The sequence below is a fragment of the Anas acuta genome, chromosome 9, assembly GCF_963932015.1.
Source record: "Anas acuta chromosome 9, bAnaAcu1.1, whole genome shotgun sequence".
In the NCBI taxonomy this organism is placed as follows: domain Eukaryota; kingdom Metazoa; phylum Chordata; class Aves; order Anseriformes; family Anatidae; genus Anas; species Anas acuta.
Window position 1 is genome coordinate 3,063,599 of NC_088987.1, and position 26,838 is coordinate 3,090,436.

Below are 26,838 nucleotides of genomic sequence, written 5' to 3' on the forward strand. Positions count from 1 at the left end.
TGATGCTTTGGAAATGTAAAAGCTGGATGGTCAGACTCTATCCTCACAGTTTTAAGCTGCTCCTCCTGTCCCCATCATCTCAAGGGGTTTTAGTTAATGTCTTAAGAGAGCAAATGAGCTCCACCCCTGGGCAGCTGGAAAGGGTTAGGGGAGGGAAAACACCCAAGGGCTGTAGCTGCTGAGCTTTATAACAGCAGCAAGGGAAGGAGTTTTGTTTTTTTTCTTTCCTGGTAGTGCTGTAGCTTTGGTCCTTTTCTTACATCTACCCTAAAAATTCACTGTGTTATGGATGATGAAACAAAATATTTGTGGGTCAGGTCTGTTTTTCCCCCTTCTTCAACACATCCAACTGTGGGAACCTAGAGAGGAAATCTTACTTCTACCTGCCCCTTGTAAGAGGTAAGTTTTGTGCCAGGACAATACTTGGCTCAGTACAGCTTGTGGGGAGTGGAAAGAAAAGGTAGAATCTACAACTTATGCTTTTCAAATTCTGCTAAAGCAAGTGTAAATAACTCATAAATACAGCTGTTTTAAAGACAAAAGATGGCTTTCATTTTAGTTGAAAAAGATTTGCCTTTATAATGTACATGCATTAGAGCCCTGATGTTAGAAATCTGTTTTAATACATAAATTGCCTTCCAAGTTCTGTCTCCAAATAGACTTTGGAAAGTCTAATCCTTCCCCTTTCTAAGGCATTTAATTTGTTCTCTTCCCTTGTCAGACCCACTGAAGTTTAATTCCTATAGCAAGGTTTAAGCAACTTCACAGTGAAACTTTTGCATCTAAGTAAGCAAGAGCATAACAACAGTGCTGAATATGGGGCTGGTGCAGACAGCAAGTAATTATCTGACAAGTCAGATGCCATGTTTGATTCCTGAGGAATTTTCTTCAGCAATAAAATGTGTATTTCTTCCTTGCCAAGGCATAAGGCCCTGAAACTCTGCTGCTTTGAGATTGCATAGCTAGAAAGGAAATGTGTTCATCCTTTTCTTTTTTCTGACTCATGCTGTAGGAGCAGCATAAAGATGTCCCAATTATCTCTCCCAAAGCACGCCTCCTTAGCACAGGACAAAGGAAAGAGGCACAGATAAATATGCTGGGTGTGGGGCTGCTTCTTGTGTGCCCAGTCTGCCACCAGGAGAATGGGAGCTGGGCAGGACAAGACCCCCTTAGAGCAGAAAGCTTGTGGGCTCTGTGTATCAGCCAGGGCTGATCAAAATGCCGTGTTGGCAATGGGGTTTATCCTGCCCTCACTGCAAGTGAGATATTGAAACAACCTTGGGGAGGTCGTGTTTATCCCAGGTGACACTTATTTAGAAGATTAGGAAGATTTTTTTGTGTGCCTATTCTGCATTATTGACACATAAGTGTTCACTTGCAGTGGTGGGTGCCAGACATGCTTGATTTGTCTGAGGACCTAGTGTGCTGCCTATGACAGGGTCACCAAGCAAATGCATATAAGGAATAGACTTTGCTTTGTAATAACAGTTAAGCTAGACAAAAGCTTTATCTTATTTATTTTTGCTTCAGGAGAAATTAATGTAGCTGTCTGTATTTCTGTAGTCAGTGAAAGAGGATTTAACAAACCAATCTCACCAACTAATCAACAACGTGTGCTTTCTGTTTTGATTTGTTAAAAGAAAATATTGGCTAAACAAAATTCTGTCCCTTTTATCACGCTATTTCCTAGGAATATACGGCCTTCAGTAGAACACTGTTATGTTAAATTAATACTTCTCAAAACTTTAGGCTGCGGTATGTGAAGGGGTAATTACCAGCTCTGGTACAGTCTATGCTGTGCAATATACGGGCTATTTGCCAAGATTTACTGTGAGCACTGTGAAGGAGCAATGAAAACTGCCTGAGCTATAATCTTAACAAGAAGTAGAAATACAGTGCTGCTTATTTCAGCATTTGTTAGGCACTACCTTTACCAAGACAGTGCTATTCTTAACTTTCAAGTGGCTAGAGTTGGTTTCTTTACAAGCTGTTTTCCTCTAAACTAAAGTGGTTGAAATTTTAATTTTTTTTTTTTTTTTTTTTTTTTTTCTCCCACCCATTCACAAAATATTAACTGGGTTTTAAAAAGAACATGTGATTTGACCAAGTTCAGGGATGAACTGTTAACTGTAGTGATGTGGCCTTTGGGCTCCATGACTTACACGTTAAATCACAAGCAAGTCTGTAAAGGACTTTTCTGCTTCTTGTTCTACCAGTTAATTTCTGCAGCAACCACTGTTTAATCTAAAATATATATCTGAGATATATCTGTACTTATGCTGTAGTAATTTAACCAGGTTCTCAGTTTCTAATGATCTAAATTACTCTTCTTTTTCTTTCAAACTCTGGAAAAGGAAAGACTTAATTTGGGCCTCTTCTTTGTTTCTTTTCAAATATATCATCCAACAAAATTAAATGGGTGATCTAAATATTTGAAATACAAGTTACTGTTGTTCCATGTGACTCCCTTCAGGACCTGTAAAATGGTTGAGATGTTTTGAAGAAATTAGAATGAATGACTGAGTAAAGGTGATCAGGCAAAAATGTTAAACCAATATCCTTTATTTTCAAATTTTAAAATCCATTTTATAATATTTTAGAAGTACGTTTACTGTTTACAGTACTACTAGATAGTCCTTCTGGTCTGTTAGCCATGTTTAGATAATTTTCACATGCTTCCTGTTTGCTTTAGCAAGGCAACAGCATACATGTCATTTACACTGAACAGCTAAATGGCCAGAGATGAGCACATTTTTCCAGGTCATCTGAGAATATTATTCTTCAAATATTCAGAGAAGTTTTGCTCTAGAAAACGTGAGGATATCAGTTCATACATTAACTGAAATATCAAATGTGTTGATTTATCGACTATATCAATTTCTTGAGCATTAGAAGTGTATGGCAACATTTCACTTAATTTGATATTGACCACACAGTTCTTAAAGCATGAGCTAGTCAAAAAGCATCAAAACTGGGTATGAAGCGAATGAATCTCTACACTACAGAGAGGGAATGAGTATGGAAAGTCTGAACTTTTAAAAGCCTACAAAAGAATTGAATCAATACATTAATTTTAACCTCATATTTAGTGAAAGGTTCTGCGCCAGTGAATCCAAGATCTCCACTGAGAGCATCTGACATGAAACTGCATGATGCTACTTGCTGCAAATTCAGAAGCCGAGGATGTTCTTGGCATATAACTCACTTATTTCATATTTTAAAACTCTTTCATAAGGAGTAATATGTGCTGTAGGACTTGGGGTCAGTGGAGCTGAAATGATACACAGAGCGAGTAGCTGGAGTGAAAGAATCAGGGGAAAAACATACCACCTTCCCTGGGGGCTCCAAATGTAATTTCTGACTCTTCTGTCTCAGAAAGAAAACACTGCTGTGTGAAATCGGGAGGTGCAGTCTCTCTTCTTTCAGGCCATCAATTACTAATGCTTAAATAATCTCTCGGGCTGTACAAAACCCCTTGTGTAACTGTTTGTCCCTTTGGGTTTATACCCTCCAGGTACCGATGCACAGCATGACTTTAACAAGCCAATTAAAGCAAATTGTTATATTCAGAACGGATCTCAGGCCTAAGAAGACAAGTTGGTGTGGGTGGGTCTCGGGTATCTTTATGCTTTAGTTACAGCTGCTTACCCAAGGTGAATCTGACAAGGAGATGCTCTTAGTTTCTACACAATTCTGCATTTTGTAACAACCCAAGCTATAAAATCTTTGTTTTTATTATTCCGCTGAAACACCTTGGTGGACAGAACAGATGATGTGTGGGTGTCTCTTTGTTTCACAAGGTGTGTCCCACCCTTTTCTGCAAGAGCTGCTGGGCCTCACCCCAGCAGAGGCAGTGAAACACGCCTCTAGCCAACGGGGAACAGCCCATGTGCTGTCTTGGACAGACTTTCACTGTCCAATCACACTTAATTTGTTGGATTTTTTCCTTTTAGACGAGGAATTAGTCTTAAAAATATTTTTTTCTGTTGTATGAAGTAATTAGGGGTACTTTAATGCAATATAACTCTATAACCCAAAGGCACTTGACAGTTTTTCTGTCTGCCTAATGACAGTCCCTGACCTGAACCGAGGGTGTATCTGTAACTTCCAGGAACAAGAGTGGGGTTAGGTGCCTTGCAGCAAGACCCCCAGCAGCCATATCCACAGGCAGGAGCCTCTATGGGCTGTGGAGAACATGGGGCTTGGTGGTGTGCTTGGGGCTGAGTGAAGCAGCAAATACTCCTGTGTCCTCCTAGCCCCATGTTCTGGCAGCAGCACTTGTAATCCTTCTGTTGTGGTGATTCACGAGAGGAGCAGAAAGCAAAATTTCTTAGGAACCTTAAAATTTTCTTTCAGGAAGCTGCACATCTACAGGGACAGGCTGAACAGCATGTCCATGTTGGCTTACAGGTTCAGACAGTTTCATATACCAGGCATAAATCATTTGTTCCCCTCCTTTTCCTTGTCCCTTAAACTTTTTAAACTTTTAAAGAGTGTGAGGTCACTTTCTGCCTCTGGCCACTCACAGGCTAGTGGCACAGCCCCTTGGGTGTGCTCCATCACCAGGGACAACTGCAGTGAAATGAGCACAGGGCTTGAAAAGTGCAGTGTATGCATCTGCTGAAACACCTGAGTTCATCTGGTTTCCAGACTTAATGAGTTACTTCCCCATTAGTAAGAAGAAAGACTGCTTCCCATTAAAAGGTAAAAGTTTTCTCAGAAAGAACAGCAATAGAAGGATCTATGCTAGGGCAGTCTGTAAAAACAATAGAAGGAACTTCTGTAAAACAATTTTTGTTTGATCTTTACCTTTGTCGTGTTACCATTACTCAGGAGGAAACTGATATTGGATGTTAGGTCTTACCACATACATTGTTCCTTTGCTGAAGTATTGTAGGTTTCCTCTCTGTCTGGATTGACTTTTTCTTTAAAATAGCAAAGCCACAAAGCCTAGAAAATAGGAGGTTGTAGTGGTCAACAGTCCCCTCAATGTGTCAGTGTGCTCATCCTGCTGTAGCGTGCGCCTGGATCTGTTTTGCAGTGCACCCTTGGACATATCATTTTCAGCCTATTTCTTTTTCCAGTAGTACATTATTAGAACAGCAATGGCAAGTGATCTATCACCACAGGAATGCTATTGCCATGAAGCAAATTCAGAATGGAAGGATCAAGGCGTTCAGCCCATTTATGAATAATAATATGAAATAATTTTCTTTAACATCATAACTTAAGATGGTAAAATCACCTCGACTGTTCTATTACTAAAGGGCAAACATGGAGGTAATGTATTTTATTAAACATTTTTTTCCTGTGCTATAAATTTAATGCATATATTATTTGCAAGTCAATCACTTTGCATTTTAATTATATGCAATAATACAATTGCTTGAATTATCAAGCTTTTCTTCCCCTGTGATAAACTGATGTAGCGCTTTCCTCTTCTGCAGTTCAGCTGTGCTATGCTGTTTGAGGGCTGATCATTTTAAGCACGGTCATTTTTTTCAGTTTAAACTGAAACACAGATGTAAACTCTGCCCAGGCACCCCAGGTTTGGTGATCTGAACAGGTAAAAGGCTTTTTTCAATGTACAGAAGAAGAAAGGATAGTCGCTCTGGGTTGGGGAGGAAGGTCTTGATCTGGGTGGCTTGATGAGCATGATGCTTATTATAACATGCAGTAATTTACTCAATATTATTCATGTACAGTATTTAGTAAGTTTAATTTACTTAGTTCTTGGCGTTTCAGGAAGACCTTATAGCAAAAATGAAAACTGGCACTTAAAGAATATTGTATGTGAAGAAAGATGGAGATGAGCATGGTTTGGATTCAAAACAAACAAACAAAAAAAGATGCAGAGTCCTAACACAGTGTAACTAACAGTGTAAGGAAGGTTTATCAGATGCTTCCACTTATGCTTTCAAATGGGAACATGTAGCTTAACGCAAAAGAAACACTTGAAATGAATAAAGGGAAATGGTTATACAACGCACAATTAACCTTTGGAGCTTTTTGTCACTAGATAACTTTAAGAATAAAAGCTTAAAAGGATTAAAAACAACAACAACAAAAAAGGATCATATAATACTCATGTAGATAATGAGAAGATCAAGATTTATTACAGAAAATCAGAATGTATAAGAGAAATCCTAATTTTTTCAGGATTCAAAGTAATTGATGGGATCACTAGGAATTAACTGACAGGAGTAGGTCAGAAGCTTCCCTGAGGGCAGTTTTTTCATCATTAAGTTTTTAGCACCCTTTTTAAAATTATTACACTTACTGCTACCCAGATAGGATTTAAGAGTGGGTAGTTTGTGAGACCAAAACATTCATGACAAAATTTAGATCCCTAGCAGCTGGTGGGAGCAGAGTTGTTCTGGGCATGGATTTAGAAGCATTTACAGTGTTGTAAAAGTTTGTTTGAAGTTGTTTAATGATGTAGTAAAATTGCGGTCAAAATTTTTCAAGATGGAAAATGGGATGTGGGGGGATTTCCAACAAAACTTACGGTACTCCTAGCAGTCAGTCCTAGCATAGGTGTCACATCTTTTCACCTGAGCCTCCAAAAATATGAGAAATGCCTGCAGCTCAGAAATGCTTTGGGTCTTGTTTTAAAGCTTCCTCCAGACACTTCCACACCTATTTCTGCATGTTCTTACAAGTGTTCTAGTCTTAACAGGCACCAGGAGCTCAGCAGGTACCTCTGAACTTCAGCAGCTCAATTAACCAGCAGGTAGTGGCCAAAAGTGAAGCTCTGAAAGACCAATTTTATAAAATCTAAAGGATGGCCAGAGCAGGACTGGGATCTTGGCTGGCACCATCCATGACTGACCCCTAAATGTCCACGTTTTTCTCCTTTTCAGTCTTCCTGAGGCTTTACTTTACAGTACTACACATGCAATCTTTAGCAGGTTTCAGGTAGAGGTTGAGGTTTCCCAACCTGCTGTGAAATCCACAAGATCACACTTAGATCTGTTATACGGTTATATCTGTTATAGAAAATATTTCATACCATTTGGAGGTTTTTTATTATAGGTCATGATTATTCATTTGCAATGACTTTTTATTATTATTATTATTTTAAATCAGGAACAAGTGAAATTGAACATAGCCTAATATCAAATCTCTGTCTTGTGGATCACTGTCACCTAGGCAGGGAGAAGCAGAGGAATTATCCCCAAACTGAAGGATTTTATAGGACAATAATATACAGGCATGCCTCTTCCAATCCTGCTATTCTTTTTACGGTTGTAATTTGAGGACTTTGTGATAGTAATAACAATATACTAAAAAAGATTCAGAATTAGTCTGAGAAACAAAGTAGGGAACACTTGCTTTTAGTCATATTTTTGCCAATCAAAACACATTCTTTAGTAATGAATAAATAATCTATTCCATGATTTAGCTCTGTTTATTTCTTTCAGTATTACATTGTCTTATGAGGCAATTTACAAACTTGGTGAGAAACTGTGCAGCATAGTGTGAAATGATATTAGAAACTGTGCCTGGAACCCAATCAAAATTGATGGATTTCTACTGGGGAGATCATAAATTCAGTGCTCCCTTTAACGCAGTCCTGTTATTACTTGCATATTGGTTGTTGCTATGCCACCAAAAACTAATTTAAGCATATATAAGAAATTTTGCTTGTAAAATGGTGAGATCCATAAACAAAGCTGTAAACACTGGATTTTGATTATCATTGACCTGTAAGCTTCTGGTTTGATTTAGTTCGCAGTAGATTCTGGGATTCCAATGGAGTTGAGAAGACAATCCTTTAAAATAAATAAATAAGATAAATTGTGAAATATTAAACTGTGAACACCAGTTTAGTTCAATAAAACTCTTTATGTATAAATAACAGCAAAGAGTCACTGATTCTTGCTAAGGGCTGTTATTGACTTAAAGAGGAATCTCATGTACATCAATCGATAGGTAGATTTGGCTATAAGATTTTTACTACTAAGTGAAATGAACTGAAAAAAATGACCTGAAGTTAACTAAATATGTTATATGTCGCAAAGGCATGTTTCCATGAAAAAGTATAGTGGCAATAAAAATAAGATTATCTTGAAAGAGCAAATATTTAATGGTACAAAACTTCAAAATTAATATATTTGTATTTTATGTCTGCAACTAGCAATGTAGATTGTGTTACTGCTGCTACTCCTGGCCTTTTTAGACCAATTGCTAGAGAGCTCAGCATCTGAAAAGTATACTGAAAGACATGTCTATGTGTCTTTCAAAGTCTTACCCAAGCTTTATGAAATTATATGAAAACCAAATGACTTGGACTTACAGCAGGTAAGATGCAGAGTAACACTAATAATGCAGATAGAGAAGCATCAGGAAGCAGAAGAAAAGCTGGAAGATATTAAAAACTGTGACTGAGGATTCAGTGTTTATGTATATGTAACCCTTTGCAGGGCTTAAACATGATCACATTTTTTCACCACAGCATCTGGTCTTGCTGAAGATGCTAATAACTCCTGACCCATATAATGATTTCTACTTTTTTTCCCCCCAAAACTCTTCTGACATGGTTTAAGTGCTGGTTATGTTTACAGAAGGAGTCACTGAAGAGAGATAGCTCTAAATCTCATTGTAGACAGTTTTTTTTTTAATTTTTTTTTTTTTTTTTTTTTTTTTTCCCTCTGGCTACAAGAGGGGAGACAGTCACAGCTCTGCAAGGGTTGATTTTGTGTTCCTTTGGGAAGGAGAGCTGTTCACTCAATAGAGAGCAAGTGTTCTCCTCCTTTCCTTTTGTTAGCAAGAAGCTAGCTACAATCTAGTCATTTTGATGACCTTTTTCTTCTTGAACAAAAGGTTAATTCTGAACACTTAAGTTTCTAAGAGAAGTTTTGATGTCTATTTTTTCTTTAGGAGAGCAGATTCTCATCTGTACCAGCTCTAAAGGATCTCAGAAAGTACACTTTGTTAAACTCCTTTGAATAAACTGAGCTAAAACAATAAGGCCAGTTTAAAAGTATCCCCACTTGATAGTATACGCAGTAAAACAGTTTAGCAAATGAAACCATCCTGTACCAAAATCCAACTGTTTCTAGAGGGGTAGGTCTGCTATTATTTTTTAGGAAAGATATTTAAAATGGGTCTTTGAATTTGTTGGCATTTTCCACCGATTTTTGGCAATTTCAGGTTATCCAGAAATATTACAAAGTGTATTTCAATGCTAAAATCGTTTACATGTAACTATACAAAACCAAAAAGATAAAAACCCACCCTTTAATGCTTTTTATGTATTACTTTAAAGAATGAAGAGTAATAAAATGGTCTTATACAAAGTTGAATTGTTTGCTCTCATACCACAAGATCCCATATCATGTATGAAATGGTTCAGTAGTTCAATCCACATACTCAAATATAGTCTGATTTACTGATAATAATACCCAATACAGTGAAAATTCTGTGGCTATGTATTTTTGAAGTGATCTTTCTGCAAGGGCAGAACAGAACACATCCAAACTGGATTATGCTATTGACTGCTATTTTTCTTCCTTTCATTCCTTACTGATACTGAGGTGTAAAGATCCAGCTCTACACCAAATTAATTTCAGATCAATTTTATCATTTTTAAATAAGAAATCATTCCCAAACCTTCCGGATAGTACTATTAGCTTACACACTAATGTCTTCTGTGACGAAATATATTTGTTTTAGCTCAAGTTCTACAGAAACATTAGAAGACAAACAAATTTCATGATCTGAGACCACTGAACTCATCTGTTAGTAGTCTGCTTCTAGGCAAATATTACTTTCTTGTTGTTGGGCAATTTATTTGTCAGTAACTATTGCATTTTTCTTGGTATACTCATTCTATGTAAATGTGAAGATACTATATTTTGACCAGTGGGTTTTACTTATGCTTATCCAACGCCTGTTGCAAGGAGCCTGACTGTATCTGCAGATGGCTTTTTAATTCACATTCCTTGATTGTGCTCTGTTGCATTTGCAAATTTCTAAGCCACTGTCAGCTAAACCTTCATATGAGTAGACCACCTTCCTGGTTTGCTCTTAAAGTCTGGAACTTTAACATGTGTTTATTGCAGATGATCAGAGGCTAGGCTGAAAGGTAAGGCATTTTGTACGGGTAGTAAAGTAATTTCTAAAAGATAACTGTATTTAAACTGCAGCAGCAGAGGAGAGGAGCTCTCCTGAGGGACAAGTTTCTCCTCGTGGTGATTTGGCTGGGGCTGTATTGCATCAATCGTGTTTGCTACAGCAGTTCAGCTTGGCAGATAGCATGGCAGCTTCAATGGTTCCGTTTTTCCTTGTTTTATTCTTCAAAGCTATGGTAAATAATTAAAGATTAAAGAGAAGTTAAACTTCAGGAAATAGATGAGGGACTAAAATGATTAGCTATTGCTGTCCCTAATGGCATCTCAGTCAGGTTGTTACTGGGGCATTGCCGCTGCCTCTGACACAACATGGTACAACGAGGATCTCTGCTGACTTTGGGAGCCAGTTCAAACAAACAGGGCTCTGCTTGAGCTATGAGTTTGTGTAAAGCAAGTATATTTGCATTGTCCAGGGAGGTTCTTTCCTTGCAGTCACTCCCACAGCTGGTAATCAGACAGAAGAAAGAAGAAACCTCTCCTTTCCATGTTCTCCTGTGCCCTGATATGGGGCAAGCCCTACTCCAATCCAGAGCAATCAGGATAATTATTGACACCCATGGAACGAGTGGACAATTGTGTCTTAGGTATGCTGTAGGATTTGTAATGCCTTTTCCAGGAAATGGAGCAAAAATATAGAAGGTTGTTGTTACACAGCAACTGTAAAATCCCATTTTCAGTTGCACCCATTCTGGATTTTTTTCTTGATGATTGTTTATGTAGCTTTTTCTGTACAGTGAAGCATGACCTTCCTTTTCAACACAAACTTTAGTGTGCTTATTCCCCTGGTAAGCTAATAAGGAAATGTGTGAGTGTGTGTATATGCATAAAGAAAAAAGTGAGGCTCACTTGTAAATTTGTAGCACATTACCATTTTATCCCATCCTCATAAATGACCTTTTATCATCCATGTTAGATAAAATCTCTTAATATTATAACACTTTTGTGGATGAAATTATGGTATTGGCTAGACATGTTCTACAGACATGCGTGAGCCCAGCAAAAATACTGCTGATTGCAGTTTGTGCCCTGCCTTCTGAGTAGGCATTGAAGCACACTATTGACCTCTGCAATTTGCTGCCAAGTGACTGAAGTGGTAATGAGCCACCTATGAAAGGTGAAAATTTACCATTCAGGTTTCGCATGTCTTAAGTGCATTAAAACATTTTGGGCTAATTTTTGACTGTGTCCCAACTTACACATAGAAGTTTGAAAGTAGCTTTTATTTCCTTCAGGCTCCAGACTCAGCTGGAATACCAGACTCTTAGAAATCCTTTCAAAACAATTTCATCATTATTACTGTAATCACTGCACAAGAGGGAAATCCTGTGCAGAATGCCTCTTGTTGCTATGGGACATTGTGGTGGCAGTTCTGCTCACAAATTGATATTATCAATCACGATTTAGTCATTACAGGTTTGCAGCAAGATTGCTGGCCTGCAAATTGTTCCTACTTTTACTGCATAAGAGACTGAAGGTCTACAGCACTGCAGAGTTTTAAAACATCGTCTTTTTTTTTTTAAATGCATGAATATTTGGATTATTTGACTCCACAGGAATTTCAGTTTTAGTAGAGGTGTTTCCTTGCCCAGTCTGCACAGTTCTGTGTCCATATAAGAGAACAGGAAAATGCCCTTTACTCTATAGAGCCTTTTTAAATTAGAGCACTCTGTGCAACTGAGGTAGAAGGTGAATTTCAAGGGAAATCAGAAATGTTTTTATTAAACGGAGTGTTATTTTCATTGCAAATTACTAGTTGCTCCCACTGAAAGCAGCGACATAGTCTGCTCATATATTAACAGACCCTTACTAGTACAGCCCAGCCTGAGAAGGAGCTTGACAGCTCCCAGCTCCACACACAAGCTGCGAAATTCTTGCCTTGTTTCTGAGCCGAGTTGGGAATTACACCTTGGTGCTTTCAGACAAATCATAATCCAGTCCAGATGTGTTTCCTGTACCAGATCCTGCTTTATCCTCCATGTCTACCCCAGCGCAAGGGTCACGCAGGTAGCAGGAAGGGAGGTGGAGGAGAGTACAGAAAGTCTTGCTTTATAAGCCTCTAAAGCAAGGGATATCTTGGGATGTGACAGCACTAGTTTATACTGGGATTTTCAAGCAGATCCTTTCCTAAGCTAAGAAAGGTGATTCCACGTTTCCTTGTATGCAAATACAGTCACACTATATGACTAACAAGAGAGCTACAGCTATGTAATGCTATTCACTGCTATGCAAGCCTCACCTGTAGGCATTAATTTCCAATTAAACCTCTCTCTGTGGAAAGGGGATGCATTTCCTTTGCCTGGCATACTCCAAGAGACATTTCTTCGGTTATCTTTCATCCAAGAAACCATGGTTTTAATGGTAAGTGTTGAACAACAAGCTGCAGCTCAAGTACTTCTCCAGCCTTGTGCTTCAGCAGGTGTTTCAGCTCCTTGTTAAAGCAGCCTTGCTCTACTTGGCAGCCACAAAAGCTTTGAGATACTGCCGTTGTCTTGTGCAATCATAGAATTGCTGCTCATTAGAGCAAGGACTGGTGTGGATTTCCCCCCTCACCCCCACTTGAAATACGAAGGTCAGACTTCTTTATTACTTTTAAGTCATTGAGAAAAGGCAGCTAGCATCATCTGGATGAAATTGGCCATCTTCAGTCTGGCTAAATTGGTAGAAAATTAAAGATCTGAAACTGCACTCTGAAACTGGAAACCTAGTCTGGCAATCGAACAGACAGTGCTTTAGGATATGCTGAGGACACAGGGTGGTTAAAGCAGAAGCTGTAATATTTGTAAATGGATAATTAATTGTATAGCACCTTCACTATTGGTAGGCAGAGGGAAAGACTGGCTTGCATGAGGAACAATTAAAGGTAAATCATCAGCTATGACTCTGTAAGTATATCCAAATCAAGAAATACTGATTTAATCTAATGAAACACCTCTGAGATATGTCTGTACACCCTGTCACAGCCTGCCTTGTAAAACTTATGAGGAAGCTTATGTATGACTAAATGCAGAATCAGTTCTGAGTTGTTTTTTGTCCTGTTTTTCATATCACTGATTGCTCTAATTCTTGTTCTAAAACCAGAACAAAAAGCCATTATCAGTTATCATGTAGAATCGAGCTCCTCTTGCCACAGAAAGATGTTTTATGATTATGTATTGCACATCCCTCACATTTATTTAGCTCAATAAACAATACCAAGACAGCTTGTAGGAAATGAATCCTCTCTGCATTATCTTGTTATCTGAAGCTGCATGCATTTCCTCTAGAAGAAAGAGTGCTGGAACTATTGTGTTTATACTTTGAAATATAACATTAAATCAACTCACAAGAGGAAAACAATTGGCTTCCCCACACCCAAACCTCCTATTATCAATTTCTGTGTTTAGACTTCAGTATTCTGCAGTCTGACTGAACTTCTCTGCACAAAATTAAAAGCTGACTTTATGGCCAATTATGATGAGTGGGATCTCTGTGACAGTAGGAAATCCATCAACTTGTTTGAATAGCAGATCCTGAAGAATGAAGCAGCAAAAGCATCCACGTGATGCTTAGGGAGGTGATGGTCCCTTTGTACATGATCCATGGTGGGCTGTATGGGTGGATTTATTGGCTTTTAAGAGAGGTAGGTAAGTCAAGAAAGGACAGGAATTTTTTCTTTAGGCAAATACTCTGGGAAGTTATGTAAAGTTTTATTTTAAAAACTAGCCCTCATTGGGAAATCATTGGAAAACCCATCATAATGGCACCACTGCTGTCTTCATTGTTGAACCTGAGGGCATGGAGGACATCAGGATTCATCTCCTTAATCTTGTGCTCCACTGAAGGAGCTCAAAGCACACGTAACTGTACCACTTGTGCGTACGAGTGGGAGCAGGAACAACCATGGGGGCCCTCTACCCCATGCACCCATCCATCACTCTGTGAAATATCTTCTCTGCATTTCAGCAGTTATGTCTGCTGCTTGCAGAAGGACTTCTTCTGTCCTTTTCTGCCCAAAGGTGACAGGAGACTGCCAAAGGAGTCGCATTAAAAGTGCCATAGGTTTCTACGCGCCATTAAAAGTGCCATTGCATTCTTCCAAAGGCAGTTTTGACTGGCTGAGAAACAAGGATGGTCTGAGCAAAAATTGAGGCAGCTTCCTAAGACTCAGCACTTACTAAAGAGAAGATGAAGTAAATAATTCCTATACCGTGAATGTTCATATGCAGATAAATGTATAAAGGTAATGAGAGTAAACTCAGCAAACAGAATTATGTGGAAAATTTGCATCGTATCAAGTGGGCTCACTGTTTATGTACCCTGACAGAGGGAATGTTTAATATCTGAACAACCACTTATAGGGAACACTGGGACTAATAAGCAGCCTAATCCTCAAAGTACCTTAGCACTTCTAAATGTCATTAAAAGTCACTCCACAAGATAAGAGCTAAATATATATTCTAGCTATCAAAACCAGATTGCTGTGGGATGTGTATGAAACTACGCATATATAATGTCCTATACTTAATACTGGAGGGTAAGTTATTTATCACTAGGGGACGTTAGGCAGGCATGGCTGGGAAAATTAGTGCTGGCTTAATCACATGTGTTAAATGAGATGCCCACCTGAACTCAGCTTTGGCATTTGCCACTTTACTTTGGAAAGTGAGCCACCAGAAGACTGAGAAACCCCAGGCAAGAAAATATTTGGGGAAAGACGCCTCTGCCTGTTCCCCTGTGCCACTGGCTGCCAGCTGGGTTTGGTTGGCCAAACGTGGGGAAGGGGGGATCCTCTGTCCTTTCTTCTTCCTCTGAATCTTCCTGTTAACAGCAGCTACAATCTAACCCCGTGGCTTATTTATTTGTGAAAAGGCTAATTGGATATTGAGGAGAAAAAGATTCTAAAATAAATATTTCTGTTCAGAAGGTGGAAGCATTTCAAGATTTAAAAACATAATTAACTTCAGTAAGGGAAAAAAAAAAAAGTGTGCTGGTACTTGATTGACTAAGGAAAACAAAAATCAAAGCATCAAGGAGCTTTCTGTTAATGGCATGTGATGTTTGAACAGGGTACGGTGACAACAGCTCACCACACTGGCCCCGTGTGATCACAGCAATGACTAATGCATGTATTAACTCAGAGGAAGTTTTAAAATGAAATATTTGCTATCTAATCCATTACTTCTCTAGCCAATTTTCAGGGTCTTTCTTGAAGTTAATGCATATTCAGTACAATTATTGCCTCCTCAAGATCATTTCTGTGAGAGCACAAATAACTAATTAGGCATACTTCACTCCATGAAGGCCATATGAGTGATTTCATTCATTTAGTCATATGGAGGATACCAGGAAAATGTTCCCATTTACAGTAACAGGAAGAGAAATACCCACAGCTCATCGCAGCGTTGAAGTGTTTGGTGGTGGCGTACACTGATTTCACCACAAAGCTGCTCAGGCTATAAAAGGAAAGAACTGCTTTTGTAATGTGAAATTGCATTAAACTATGATTAAAAATTAATCCAACTTCTAATTGGAAATACTCTGAAATTAATAGTTAAATCCTCATAGCAATATATTAAAAGGTTACCACTGTCAATTTTTTAATGACTTCATGTTAATTATTGTGATGAGGACAAAGCAATAACTGCTTGAAAGACGTTATTTTTTTTTTTTATTTTTTTTTTTCTGGAGTCTGGATGTAACTTTTCCCCCTTTGTTTATTGCTTGATTGTTAATGTTCAGTCAAACTATATCTGTCTTTGCAACGGTCTTTGAGGATACCCCACCTTTTTTCCAATGCCTTTTATTGGGATTTCCAATCCTTTTATTTTCCTTGACATTTTGGTGTAGGACTTTTTTGTTTTGTTTTGCTTTGTTTTTGAGGGGGAGGGAAGAATTATAACAAAAAAAGCTTGTTCTGCCATCTACCAGGCCATTTAAGAAAGCTTCTTGAAGCAGCATTATATTTTATGTTGTTTCATCTGACCAAAAAATATTGAAATGTATTCAAATGTTAGCTCTTTTTTTTTTCAGTCATGTACACTGTTGAGATCATGAGGGCTAGGTAACAATTATTCCAGTTTTGTTATATAATCTTTTTAAAGATATGTGTATTTGTTTTATAGTAGATTAGTGTCAAAGGTGTGTGCGCATATACATGTGTATATATATATATAAATATAGAGAGCATAAAACATGAGCAAATCACCTACTGACACTTTTTATTTGTTTCCTCAACATCTGATACCAGTTGTCAGTATCAGATGACAACTTGTTGAATTATTGCCTTGTTGAACTATTTTATACACAAGTTTTGCACCTCCACACTGAATGCAGTTTTCTTACTGGTATGTTTATGAAAAATTGCAAATATTAAAAATGAGAGAGATTTGACCTTAACATATGCTTTGTTACTTGCTTGGAGACTGACATTGGAAATTCTCAGTAATGTCTTTTCCCCAAATTTTGGATGCATTGTCAAGAACAAGGTGTGTTGCAGAGGAAGTGAGAAGGCAGGGATGAAGCTGGCAGTCTTCTGTGCGTGGGGAAGGATTTTTATAGAGCTTTGCAAATGTCATGACAGGTTACAGTGTGTGTGTATGGAAGGACTGGAAAACATGTTCTCTATCGTAGTTGTTTACAAGCTCAGCATAAGTATATAAAATATAAATCTATGTTGTTGTACAATTCTTGCAGAAGAATTTCATGGGGCTACATTAAGCTGTTTTAGGTTTATGTACTTCAGCTGTCTTCCTGAATAATTAACTGACAGTCAGCATTCAGCAATGTAATGAGCCATTTTAGAAAAATTATTGTCTTCAAGAATATCTCAAACTTCTCCACTTGACAGAGGAAAACAAGTTTAAATTCCCAATAGCTATATAGCGCAAGCTCTGCCTCACCTATCTGAACAATATCAGAGCTGGCACCATCCGAGCTGTTGTCTGTGCTCCAAATACATAGGGAATAATAGTCCAACTATGTTTGGACTAAAACATAGTTTATTCTTCTCCAAATAAAAAGAATCCTGATATATAGCCCTCCTACATATATTCAAATTTACCAGTTTTTACAGCAATGATTCCAAGGCCTAAGATGTAGTTGTGCGAGGAGGATTGCTGTCCTCGTGTAGAAACTGTGATGTTTTTCACAGTTCTTAGCTTTGGAATTAAAAAAAAAAAAAAAAAAAAAAAAAATTATAGGCTATCTAATAAACAGTTAAGATATAGAAGGTATAGCACTTAAAAAAAAAAAAAAAAAAAAAAGCTGAGCCTAGCTAAAATATTTTTAGAGATTAATGAGATAGGTAAAATGCAAACGATTTCTGTACTATGAATCTTGAAAAGTGCTTATAATTAGAGTATATATTTGTCTCCACATTTCTCCTGAATCTCTGTTTTAAGGTAATTAACACTGAGTAATGGTGACTTACTGAGTTATCCTTCAACTTTTTTCAAATTTCAGATCAAATTTTAGTTATTTTTCTCTCCTGATGTGTTTACATGTACGATCTGACCACGTTAACCCAAATCACTGCTGATGGTTTGGAAACCAAAGAGAGAAGCTCCACTAGTCAGAGTTCTTGTTGTTCTTTGTTATTCAGGCAAAGGATATGTGAAAAAGACAAGAGGTCTCTTAAAAGATAGTATAGAGAAATCTAGCTGTTATTACTCAGTTATTAGTAATAAGTATGTATATGTGTATGCGTATACGTGTATATATATATATATAAATTGATTCTATAAGCCCTGGGAAACAAAATTACACATTCAACCTTTAATGATATGATGTGCCTTCACTGTTTTGTTAATGTAAGGTGTTGTGTCCATCTTACAGGGTGTAAGATATGCTAAAAATCTGCATGGGTTCAAAAAGTGACTGGGAAAAAAAAATCCACTGAAGAAAATCCTCGGAGGAAAAAAATCTGTCACATAGAAAGATTCCTCCTCAGTTTGAGGAAATCCTTGAACCACAAATAGCTGCAGGCTGGGAAGGTATTCTGGAAGGTATTCTGGGAATTATTCTGTTCTTGCCCAGTTCTTCTGTTTTCTAAATATTGTCTGTGGGCAATGTTGGAGGATACCGGGCTCTGTGCATGTTCAGTTTGAACTGGTCCAGCTGTTCGCTCCTGTTTCTATGTTATTTCTTTCTGTGTTTTCATAAAAAATCCTGAGAGACTCTTAGCTGTGTTTTTTTAAATTCCCATTCAGTCCCTTTCCTGCATCAAACTGGGAGGGAGATGTTAGAGAATCCCAGTGTGGTGAAGCTGTGAGAAGGCGGCTGGCGGCTGAGGGAGGGGTGCCCATGGGCCTGGGGCTTGTGGGCATTTCCTCCAGACCAATGTGGTTTGGTACCTCTGCTGCTAGGAACAGCACAGTGAGGCAGGAAATAATGAGCAGGATTATTGTATGTAACATGCAATCAAAAAGAATTTCTTTAGGGTACATCAAAATGATGTGGAAAAAATCCCAAGAGGCCATAATGGGAAGACAATATATCATGGCTAATAACATATTAAATACATTTTATTTTATAGTGAAATATACCAAGGGCTGGAAAGGTTGATATTAAACACAACGGTGACCTGGATGTACCCAGTGTAGCAGGAGGAATGGCTCCTGCCTTCTCGCGGTGGGGCTGCCTGTGAAACACAGGGATATCTTTGGGAATGGGAATGACAGTTGCAGGCATTAGCTGTGCGATCCCCAGCAGATCAATTTTTATAACTTTAGAACAATGAAAGAAGCATAACATATTATAAATTTAAATTACCCTGCATGATCTTAACTCTACAGATGCAAAGGTCATTAAATAATGTCATTCTCAGCCGTACGCCACAGGGAGCTATCTATCACATATTATCTGGCATTCTGATGGAAGTAAAAATGACTAATTTTTACTGTCTCTTGTATAATTTACTTATTAATATTACGTGCAGGACAATATGGGCTTGATAATTTGGCTAAATGCATATTGAAACTGAGCTTTGTATTTTTCTTTGAAGAGAAATCTGTTACAGCTAATGCATGCTAGTAATAAAATAGTTCAGATGTAAAAACTTGGTTTAAGTTAACTATTTAGGGAGGTTTTTGTTTTCTGTGAGCCATAGGCATTTAATATCCAGAGTAATAAAATAGCTACGGAATAGCATTCTGTAGGAAATAAAAACTACATGCTGAAGTGGGTTATGGCTGCTCAGGATGCTGATGAGGTCCCCAAATGTCCCACCCCAAAGAGCACACGGTATCCCATCCGCTAAGGACTAAGCTGAAAGGATCAGCTGTTCTATATGCAAAAAAGAAGCAAACAAACAAATAAAACCTCTAGCAGGATTAAAAACTTGTCTGGAGAGTATATTTAGGCCATTGATGATTATTTTAAAAGGGTAAATGAAAAAGCAATACTGCATTCGTAACTGCTTTCACTTGAGAGCTCTGTGACATACAGAGTTTTAATTGGAGCATGAGGAAAGCTCCTGTACTATTTTTTGAAGTAAAAAAAATATGCCCAGCTCAACCCCTTGTTGCCTGTTCTGTCTGCTGGGCTGCTCTGGGTGCTGGGCCAGTCTTTTAGAGGTCCTTGCTGTTGGCTCCCACCCTTTTCTGGGGCACTTCGCTGCGCAAGGTTTTCCATTTTTCCACTTGCTGGGACTTCAGAGGCAGGTTTTTTAGCTCAGGGACAGCTTATTTGCTGTCTGCCATGCAGATCCCTTTCAGGGACAGCTACGAGGTTTCCTTGTCTGTTTAGCTCCTGAAGTACCTCTGCAAAGAATTTTTATGCACCCAGACTACGTGTATCTCAATCCTGTAACAGGCGGGGTAAATGGAATCCCGTAATTTCTGTACAAGTCACATAGATGTTCCCACAAAGGCCCATTTCTACACATCCACTGACTTTCTGACTCCGATTTAGAAATGTGGGTGGCGGGGCCAGCCGGCAGCAGCAGCACAGGGACCTCAGAAGTCATTGCTGTGATGAAGCAATTTTTGCAAGGTGGACAGCATGCCCAGATCAACAATGCTGCAGACCTAACTGCAGAGAAAGGAAAATGGGAATTTGCAGGTTCAATTATTTTTTGTTTCTTGCCAGAAAATGGCTTCTGTATTCCCAAACTGATTTGGTCATAATCAGGTTGTGTTTTATTTTGTTTATTTCTAAACCATGCACATATCAAAATGCATGTACATTTCTTTCTAAAATATTTAAATAACGGCAAATGGGCAATCAAATGTTTCTAACAGGTAATTTTGGGCAGCCTGGAGAAATACTAGCAAAACAGAAAGCAAAAGCAAGCAGCTTCTGATATTAAAGCAGAAATGTTTGCCTAGACCTAAAGGGAACACACGTAGGACCAGCAATTTAAAGTCACCTTTTGGCACTGGATGTTAATGTTTGTTATAAGCTCACATCTTACCTTGTATTTTTCTAGCAGATAGGAGTCCTTTGATAGAATTAAATATATTTTTTATTCTTAACTTGAATAAGCTAAAGTAGTAGATGCAGCAGCCAGGCAATGTGTTGTAATTAGGCCACCTGTATGCTAAAAGACATTTTACAGAAACAATGTTTTTCACACTTCATTAGCATTCAGATAGTTAATGGCAAAATGATCTTAATTAAAATTCTTTTGAACAATTACCTTGTGACATGAAAATACACATGAAAACTTTATTTCGAGCTACTGTTGGGAGGAAGGAGTTTAAAATAGAAACAAATATTCTATTGGACTTTTTGGATATTATCAATAATTTTAATTGGTAAATCTGAGCTTTTTTCCCATGTAGCAGTTAAGGAATATCCCTTTTCTTTGAGGTCTCATTTTGGTTCCTATCCCTGCTCCCCTCCAGCCTTTGGGAAAGCTGGGTTGATTTTCTGTGGAATTAAAAACAATTTATTAAGTGTATATTCAAAGTTCTGTTGAAAAATGGTTTTGATTATTAAGATCTCTCGATGCTTGCAGATAAGTTGATGTTTATAATTATAGTACTTCTAATAATGACATTTCTCCTTCTTGAGGAACTGACCAACCATGTGTAGTTCCCCAAAAGTATTCTCTGTGCTATCCTGTATACCGGGGGTGGGGGTGAGGGGTGGATTAAAAAAAGAGAGACTGTGGTCATCTGATTTTTGCAGAATCATAGAATCAGTTTTATCACTGTGCAAATAATATTTTGTACTATGAGCAGTGCTTATCTTGAAAAAATGCTTTGTATAAAAATGCATTTGATTCCATCTTTTAATACTCTATTTATAAATGGAAATATTGAATTCCTTAGAGTTGCTATCATTGTTTTCAAGTAAAATTACATTTATTCTTTTTTTACTGCTGTCATAAACCCTTCTGTAAATGCAGGACAGGTCAGATAGCATAGATTTATGAAATACTGTTATAGCTGTGAAAACTTTATTTCTGTGGCCCAACATTTTAGTATTCAGCTCATTTAGCTGACTGCTGATCTCCTTTAGCTGTCATAGAGTTCTCATGCTTGCCATCATAGCCAAGGAATATTCCATCAGTCATTGCTCGTTGCTCCAGCACATCTACACTTACATGTTCTCCCTTCCCATTAATGCTTTTTTCAATTATTTTTTTTTTCCAAAGATATGTTATTCTGAAGCATTTGAAGTTCAATCTCATTCACATTTCTAATGTGTCTGTTTTGCTCCTTGCTGTTTTTCTGATCTCCTAGCTTCATTGCTTTCTCCTCATTCCTATATCGTTAGTGATGGTACTATGACTGGAAATAATTTAGTGCTCTTAGGTACCACACTAGTGTTTGTGATATATATGGAGGTGATGTTTTCTACTATTCCTCTTGGGAGCCCAGAGGATAGAACAAAAAGGCTAGATAGAGAGGAAAAAAAAAAAAAAAAAATAAATGTAACTCATGGGCTGATTTTTGGAGCTGAGGAATGAGGATTTTTGTCCCAGTTGACTATATGTATTTATAGTTGGCAATACAAATACTTGCTAAAATATCCATGGTGTTAGACATCTATTAAAAAGTCCATTCCTTGTCATTGCTATACGTAATTGCATTCCTCCTTTAGTGTATACAATTATCTTTTGGGTACCTTTCTGCAGGAAAGGTGCTCCATCCTGTTATTGCAGGATATTCTTATTGCCAATGCAGAGAAACACCAGTAACCAGCAGCAGCAAAAAGGGATGTGAAAATCTCCTCATAGTCTGATCTTTAGTAGGAGATTTAATCTTAGGCTGATGTCATAACATCAGAGAACAATGCTTTCACAAGTGGACCACAAACATTTAATTAAAAGTTCTTAATTAATATTTCTTTAATACATGCTCAAGAAGAAAGCTCATCACCCCATAAATCTCACATCACACTTGACATTTCTTGGCTCTGAGAAGCAGCTCATGTTTAGGCTTGGATGGAGCAGGCGGGCACGTTGAGCAGAGCACCCTCATACCCTTAGTGTTAAGGGCTAGCCTGTGAGAAGGTCACCTTAATTACCATGCTGATAACAGTGTTATCCTACTATCCTCCTATGCATGTCCTTCGGCCCTACAGAGCCAGAAACCACCTGAGCATCTGGATGACAATCCAGCGTGATACATCCCAAAAGATGGAAAGCGTAACAGATATGTTTTATTCAAAGGCCAGACACAATATGCTCCATTTCATGTAACTGGTCAAAGTGCTGGCATTTTGTTCACGAGGATAAGAACTGGAGAGGGATCACCAGGGGAAAGTTTGACTGTAATGAGCAGCCTGTTGAGCTGCCTCAATGCCTAGGAGGAATTTGCAACTTGGAAAGCACTAAGACCGTGGTTTAATCTTTGGCACAGAAATTTGTGATCACAGGGATAAATCTGAAATACTGCGTGTTATATAATTCTGTGTGTAGCTTAGAATGGATACATAAGAAGAAAAGGGTGCTGCACTGTAGGTTAAGACTGCATACACAGTGCACTTAAGGAAGTAGCTAAAGCTAAATTTATATCACTTAGTCTGTTGTCTTTGAAAACTCACAAATGGAAAATATGTTTTTAGTTTACTATAAAATGAGTGTGCATCCTTGGGGGACAAAACAACAAAGAAAACTAACAAAAATCCTGAGGAGTGAATATCTATCACTGGCTGTAAAGATATGTTGTTGAGATGCACTGTAGGCATTTAAAGTGTGTTCTGACACTGAAGAACTTCACTTTATTGGTTATTGCTCGAAAACCTCTCGTGCAGTCAGCATGCTGCCCAGACGGATTCGGTGGAGCTCTGATCTCCCCAACTCTTGTGGGCCATGGGACTTTGGTGCGTGCAGTGTCTTTGTGCCAGGTACGCTGCTTTTCTATCTGAACTGTTTTTCTCTTGGCTTTATAATGTGTGTGGTGGGAGCTACATATGTCAATACTGAGTCTGTGTCATCTCTCAGACAAGTGCATACCTGAGGAGCTCACGGATAGTGCTGAACAACAGGCAGTTTAGGTTACCATTCTTGTCTGCTGTAGTTATAAACTAGCTGTATTTTATTTTTTGCTGGTTATCTTCAAATCGTTTTTTTTTTGCCTTCTTCTTGGAGATAATGATTTAAACGCAACCCTTCTCTGATGAGTATTTGTGATGAATGCAAAAGGCAGACTGCAGTGACAGCCCTTAACTTTGTGCCCTATGTATCCTTCCTCTGTTCTCATTTAACTAGGTTCAGTGTGAAGCTTCCACCACAAAGATGAGCCCTGTGGGCAGATGGCCTTCTTCATATGCGTAGGAGTTTGTCCAGTTTTTAAGCAGGCCTGGCTGATACCTGGAGTTAGAGTTTCCTTGCAAGGTTCACAAATGTCCGTGTCTCTTTTCTGCTTGTCCCTGGGCACTATCCAGCTTAATTCGATCTCTCTATGGCCAAGAGAAGCCTTAACAATAGGCAAACTACCTGTTTACCTCTATAATATTCCAGTCTAATTGGACCACCCGATGGCATCCCTCAGGCTCTGAGGACAGGCCCAGGGTGTAAGCCTCCTTGCCACCTGAGCCACCTTTGCCTCTAATTAATCAACTCTTGAATGGGCCTCATGGACATCAATCATTTGATAAATGGCCAAGGCAGGACTGGGTTACCAGAGATTAACCGCTCAGGCCTGGGGGAGTTTTCCAGCGTGCAGTACGGTTTGGAAGTTAAAAGTACCTCAGAAATGCCTGCACCACTGAAGAGTCACAGCAGTGAATGCAGCACAGACATGCTAGTAGACATTCACTTTTCATGTTTTACCAGGTTTTAAAGATAAATACAGTGGATTTTAAGAGGAAACCATCCTTCTGGAGTGCTAGGAATTAAGCACTTGTGTTGAATTAGTTAAAAGCAAAGGATCTTCTTCCCTTTCACTTGGCATTTGCTTGGGTCTTTAGTCCAATGCTATCTTAAAGTAAACCATGTATAAAATGCTACTGAATGAAGATACTAATGTTTATTTCCATTTCATGCTGGTATAAGTTGTCCTTCAGTGCTAAAGGTAAAAAAGTAGCAACGCACGAATTACGAACAGGAGGGATGGAAACCAATTTCACTGTGTATTTACTCAGGCCATATTACTGGTGTATCTAAGAATCTCCTGAGGTATAGATGTATCCTCACAGCATCTCTCTCAGGCAGGTTGTATTTTTTCCACCGTACAGATGGGACCTGAGATTCCATGAGGTTAAATGACTTGCCTGACATGACACAAGCAGTCTGGAACAAAAGCGAGAGCTGAATGAACTCATTTGCCTCTCAGTTCAGTGCCTCAGTCACAAAATGATCCTGTAAAATAACTTTGCTGAGGAACTGTGAAAATCAAGGATGAAGAGATTAAAACTTTAGGGGAAGAAATACCAAGTGCTTTTGGTTGAATTTATCAGATTATTGAAAAGTAGAAGGAGCAATTGGCTAGACCAGTGTGTGAATCTGTCTTTTCATCTGCTCTTTTGCAGCTACGTCGTTCCCAAGGGTCACTGAGGTCCTAACCAAGACACTGCTGTGTGCATAAAACCCTGGGCTCACATGCTCCATCTGGTAATTGAAAGTGCAAAGAGGCAATTAGGTTCAAACTTATCCCATTAGTAAGTGCACATTCAGGATCAGATCTACATTTTGCATTCTGAAGGCTGAAAGGTTGGCCCGTAGGAACATTTATCTGTATAACATACTAAAGCAGCTGCCATGGCTTCTGCCAACATTTCTACTTTACAGTCCCATGTTTGAACTATACCTTATATATGTTTACATTTAAGTGACCCTTTAGAGCAATATCACTTTAAGTAAATAATGTTTGAAATGCCCCCAAGTTCAGGTATTAATGATTTTTTTCCTTTCTGTGCTGGTATGAGTTCTTCAGTGCTCAGAGTAATTAAGCATTAACCCATGAAGTGCAAATGAGATGAAAGCATTCCCTGTTGATATTTACACAGCTTGTATTTTTGCTATTCAAAGTTTAAGTTATGACCAAGAGCAGAAATTGCAGATGTATCATTTTTTTATTTTAAAGGAAGGAGCTGTAACCAAAAGTATAAGTGTTGTAAATTCATAGTTTGTAGGAACAGGCTCGATCTGTTATCTCATTTTAATGTATGAGATAATGGGATATATAAGGCATTTAACAGCTATTTTAAGAACTGTTATTATACATTTCACATAATTTGATGCATTCATTTAGAGAAAATGGAGCATAACACACATCTTCAAGGTTTCTGATTCTAAAGTGTAACCACAATTACAAAAATTGCAGGATTCATTCCCACAAGATGTATCATATGTGCAAAATAAGGACTTATTTATGTATTTAAACTTGCTTGGTACTTAGAATGGTCTATAGTTACAATACTAGTAGTTATTTGAATCAGGCTTGTCCAGCCCCATATCAGCAACATCTGCAGCAGTGTGTAGGTGGGGTACGGTAAGCAGCGGTTCTGGCAGCCATGGGGGTCCCTGGACTGGGGAAGGTTGGCAGTGGAAAGCAGCAAGGAAAAAAACTAAGATCCATATGTCTGTCAGACCTGTGTCAAACACAGATTTTATTGCTGCCAGTACTTGGCAGGTGCGATACAACCTTTGACCTGTCTCTGTGCCTTGGAGATCTGGGCTCTGCTTTGTCTACTCCTTCCCAGGTCTTTTTTAAAAAATCTGCTTCCACTGCTGGCCCAAGGGGAAGGAATTTGACCTTTAGATGACTGTATAGTGTGTGGGGGCTTCAGCTACAGGACACATTACGTGTCCTGTGTAACTGCAATTAAAAAAAACACTGTGATTTGCTTTCAAGTAATTCTTTTCACTTACTTCATTATTCATCAAATGAAGTTAGGTTGATTGCCCAGACTAGGTAGTCTGTCTTTCCTATTCTCATGGCTATTTTGAGATTCCCATTCAGGCAGGAGGCTAAATCTTCCCCCAGATCTCACGATGTTATCAGTGTGGCTCCAGGTGGTGATCCCTGGCCCAAAGCAGAGATCAAAGAGCAGGCACACAGCTGGGGGCAGGAGCTGGACCAGGACAGGTGGAGGGGTGGGCAAAATGCCTGACAGTAATGGGGATGGGGACAGAAGCACAAAAGCTGGGGAAGGAAAGCAGCATGGAGCTGGGGCACTGTGCCTGCAGCCAGCACTGATACATGCAGTCAAGGAGGAGGGAGGCTGTACAAGACAGAGGAAGAGGGCAAGCAATGCCTCCTACATCCCTAAGTGAAAAATTAATGACCACCCCACTGCCTGGGCTCTGTGCTGTACAAGCCAACCTAGA

General features: G+C 38.6%; 1 long non-coding RNA gene across 6 annotated transcripts in view; it reads left to right on the forward strand.

Moving 5' to 3' along the window:
• The first annotated feature begins 155 nt into the window (after window positions 1-155).
• LOC137860938 (uncharacterized) overlaps window positions 156-26,838 on the forward strand; it is a 215,089-nt gene continuing 188,406 nt past the window's right edge. For 4 of the 6 annotated variants that reach the window (XR_011099268.1, XR_011099265.1, XR_011099269.1 and 1 more), the window contains exon 1: window positions 156-399. This is a non-coding gene — a long non-coding RNA (uncharacterized lncRNA). The remainder of the gene's footprint in view (window positions 400-26,838) is intronic. The other 2 variants (XR_011099267.1, XR_011099266.1) reach the window with 2 other exon arrangements.